Here is a 4,793-nt window from a genome sequence, read left to right on the forward strand (position 1 = left end):
GTCGATATTATTGCGGCCCGGCTGAAGCGCCCACAATACTTCTTAGCCGATAGCCGGTATGCTAAGGCGGGAAAGAACTCACTCCGTGTGTAGGATATATATGAGAACTTTATTGAGATCTTGATACACGGCAAGGTGATTAGACTTGACCGTGTCAATGGCGTGTCAATGGCGAGTTACGACTAACTTATTCTGTTCCCGCTCGGACAGCGCCACCGACGACCATAGACTGTGTCGTCGTAAGATGGGCAACTGCAAGTCGCCACATGTCAATGTTTGGCTGCGCTCTCTGCGTTTTGAGAAAAAATCGTTGTCACATAGTGCCCCGTGTCTCAATGTGCCCCACCTTCCCCTATATAATATATGTATACTGTACATAACGTTCCTTTTGCGGCACATCAACTAATAAAAAATGATGATGGCAGTCGTCTACCTAAATATATGTTACGGCTTCTGTTCCACATCGTCGAATCACGCAATGCTGGTGTCAACGTCGATAAAGTCGAACGAATTGTGCTTTCGTTATATGAACATGCATTAAGCTTGTTCGGAATTTATGTTAACGAGATACTATCAACTCATCGGTTATGTTGTATTATAATTAAACATATTACCATGGTTGGGAAGTAACGCGTTACTTGTACAGTGATTACAATACTGTGAAGTACTATACGTAAAGTTCTGTACGTGAAGTTACTTCACGTTGAAGTCAACATATATTACGTTGTTTATTATTACATCGGATTTTGACACATTCATCTTTGCATTGCAATATCTCCACTCATGGGGCACGTAGGAGAAAAATAAAATCACTCTAATTATGCAATCGAACCCAAACTGTTGATTGAGCGCACTTAGAAGTTCATCGGATCAGCCGTTGTTGAAATCCGAAAATCTCACGGTCTGTCAACTCGCGTACTCGCGTAAATTACACGATCGGTGTCGCGCGCGCGATTTCTAGCTACGCTTATACTTGGCGCGAGACACTACCGTGTTTCGTGATTTGAGATAATATTCTTGTTTTGGAGGTCATATTAAAATATCAAATGAGATTATTATGATTTTTCCAAAATGACTTTAAAGTGATATCATAATGATGTCATTATGAATTTTATGTTCTACCTGCCCAAGGAGAAATAAAAAGTTAATATGACGTCAGTTTAATGTCATAGTGACCAAAATATGACGTAAATTTGGTCAATGTGACATCATCTTGATTTTTATTTCTCCTTGGGCTGGATAGGTACGCCGTACCTGAAGCTGAGCGCCGCGTGCTTGGTTACGGTTACGGTCAAGTGATTCGAGTAGGGGACAATAGGTGGTGACTCCCGAAAATTGGCCGAAACACGCAAATTCTGGACATCTCTGTGACCTAAATTAAAATTAATTTCCATATACTGTGACACGTGGCAGATTCGCTTCCGCGTGGTATTTCTACGCCGCGGCGCCGGCGTTCGACCGGTAGAAGTTATAAGAAGATAACGTCGAACTTCTCCCCCCAACCCATCTCTACCACGCGCCAAGCTACCTGGTAGAATTTTCAAGTTTTCATCGTTGGTCCGGAGAAAGTTTAAGTTTACACCATGAAGGACTTTGCGTGAATAAAGCGTTGCCCGTTTGCCATTAAAACACATCAAGGGCACCCCGTACTTGCTTCAGTTGTCGAGCTGGCTAAGACGCCCGTCACGGATTGAGAGAGGTCCCAGGTTCGAATCCTGGCTGGGGTAATATTTTTCGCAATAAGAATTTTAATTCAATGGGGGAAAGAGTAAATATATAATGCTAGGTATAACATTAAAATTAAATTAAAATAATTTGAAAAAATCGCTCTGCGATTTTTAGAACACGTGAATTCTCACTGACGATAATGATCCCACCTAGGGGAAATCTGCGTTATATGTCCGATAGTAACGGCGCGCAGTACAGGGTGGGATAATACGGTATATGATTCACATAGCAATATAATGGCCACCACCTTGCCAGGTCCTAAAAATATGGCGTTTAAGTTTCAATCATATATTTTATCTTCTCCCTTTTTTATTATTGTTGATTTCTGTATATACTACACGCAGGAGATCTCGAGTCAATAAAGTTAGTCTTTTGCGAGTAACTTCCTTTATTATAGTACGCACAGAGTGCGAGAACTCTCTGCACGGGCAACTGAAAATCACACACACCAAAAGGCAATATATATCAAGGACATATGTATAGAAAAACAGTAGTACCAACTCGCTGTACGAAGGAAATCAAAAGTGCTAAAGAAACTAAAGAGGATACAATAATCAGCGACATCTGTGTCACTTAAACGGGAACAAAAAGATTCAAAAAGAACAAATATGTAGACTGCCGATCAGTACATGTTTACCTTAATAAAGCTAAATTAAACTTAGTTCTCAACAATTATTATATGTAAAACTCGAAATATCTTTTCTTCCTGAAGATATACATACATCCCACATAGAAACAAAACTTCTAATGGACGTCCATTATACGTTTGTCATGGAGATTGACACCTTCCAGTAGACGTCTATTAGATGACTGTTCCGGATTCATTTCTGAATCGCGGTCAGCTCGTTGCCGGCGTGATGGCAGCATCAGCCGGGTCGGATCGTGCAGCGCCGCAGGAGCGCTGCGCGCGCATGCCCGATCGAGGCGACGGCGCTTCGTCACGTCCGTTACCGGCACCTTTTTGGCTCATGGCAACCGTACCGAGTACACGCGTCGTGAAGTGCAGAAGATCTTTGTAGTGCTCTGGTGGACTTTCTCATCCGAGAACTGACTCAGTGTGAACATTCAGTGAACACTTCGCAGTGCTACGCATTCAGGACATAAGATACAGCATCACCGGCAGCGCAAGCTCACCACGCTTTGCACGCCGGCGTAGCGTGGACACGGCTCACGGGCATCCGCATTCACGAGGCCGGCTTTAGATAAATACTATCGACCCGTGCAAGTGATTAAGAGACTTTTCATCCACCGGTATCTCATAGACTACCAAACTGTAAGCTTTTATACTTATTAAACTGACACGGTATTTTACTCAAACGCCAAGAGTGTTCGATCACGTGATTACTACCCTCGCACGCGTGCATCCGTTCCCCGAGTCTCTCGCCGCAAAGCCCTCTCACCCTGCTTCCATCCGCAGCGGTCCAGCGAGCTCTCCCAAAAGAGAATCGCCAACATTTTTTGGTCCTTCGAGCCGGATGCGGCGAGGCTCTCGGACGGATTAGCTCAACCACGCAGCGATCACGTGATCGGCGGCGCGCACAGATACGGTCCTACGCGTCGACCAAGTGGTCTCACGGCCCTTTCGCGTGATCAGTGGCGCGCACATACACGGCTTTCCGCATTGTTCACGTGATTTCACGATCCTCTCGCGTGAATCTCATCGCTAATTTTATCTCTCTCTTCTCTACCTATACTTCTCAACCTCTCACGCTCTCTCGCCATGGCGGACGAGACGAAGACTGGCAAGACGGACCGCTCGAAAACCCCTGTGTTGGAGCTGCCTCCAGGAGACCGCACGTCGGGAAGGACGACATCTCCTGCCCGGCTTCCGACGGAGCTCGCGCTCAAGGTGCAGACGCAGATGGGCCGGATTGCTGCACTCAGGGAGTTCACCGAGTCCCTGCCGGATGTCCCAGCGGAGACGTCTAATGAAGAGGTCTCGCAGATCCAGCAGCTGATCGAGGAGACTCACAAGGCGTTCGTAAAGGAGCACGCCTATTTCGAGGTGTCATGTCCTACGACGCTTACTCACCATGAGTACTTCGCCGAGAGCGCTCACCAGGCTGAGTTGCGATGCTACATGCAGGCGCGACGAGTCATCGGCGTGCTTCGTCACGCATTGGCAGATCAGCCCGCTCAACCGCAGACCAGTTCATCGACCGGCGAGAACAGACAGCCGCTCTCACGCTTGCCGGACATCTCACTCCCCAAGTTCACCGGGGAGTATGCCGCATGGCCTGCGTTCAGAGATCTCTTCACCAGTCTGATCATGGAGAACGAGCAGCTCACGAACGTCGAGAGACTTCACTACCTCCGTTCGTCGGTGGAAGGCGCGCCAGCCCAGCTGATCGCAGGATTCATCATGGCAGGAGACTCGCTCACGCCGTCCTGGGAGTTACTCAAGGACAGGTACGAGAACAAACGTCTACTCATTCACGCCTGCCTTGATAAACTGTTCGCCAGCTCAACCCCAGTGCCAAGGAAGGCGGCGTCCTTGGATCGACTGGTCTCGGGAGTCAGAGCAGCACTCAAGGGACTGGAGGCCCTCGAGGTAACGGACAAGCTCGGAGATTCCGCGGTGGTGTATCACGTCACGCGACTTCTGGATCGCGTGACACGGGAACAGTGGGAGAACGCTGTTGGAGCCACGCGTGACTACCCCACGTTCGAGACACTCGAGGAGTTTTTGACGACCAAGAGACGGGCGCTCGAGCGGATCGAAGCTACGACTCATCCAAGTCCCAGCTCAGCACCCTCACCACCAAAGAGGGCTCACCAGGCAACTCAGCAGAGCGACCCATCGTACCCGTGCGACTGTTGCAATGCGCAGCACTTTATTGTGATGTGCAGTAAGTTCCGGGAACTGGCACCGGCAGCCCGGCACAAGGTGGCAGTTGACAAGCGCTTGTGCTTCAACTGCCTGGGGAGGCACAGTGTGCGTGCATGCAAGTCGCAGCGAGGTTGCAAGACCTGCTCAGGGCGGCACCACACAATGCTGCACGGCACACACCCAATAGCAGCGCCAGCCCAGAAGACCGGTGGGTCATCGGTCACGCCCGAACATT

The sequence above is a fragment of the Vollenhovia emeryi genome, unplaced genomic scaffold (genome assembly GCF_000949405.1).
Source record: "Vollenhovia emeryi isolate VEMERY1.0 unplaced genomic scaffold, V.emery_V1.0 DF941146.1, whole genome shotgun sequence".
Lineage (NCBI taxonomy): Eukaryota > Metazoa > Arthropoda > Insecta > Hymenoptera > Formicidae > Vollenhovia > Vollenhovia emeryi.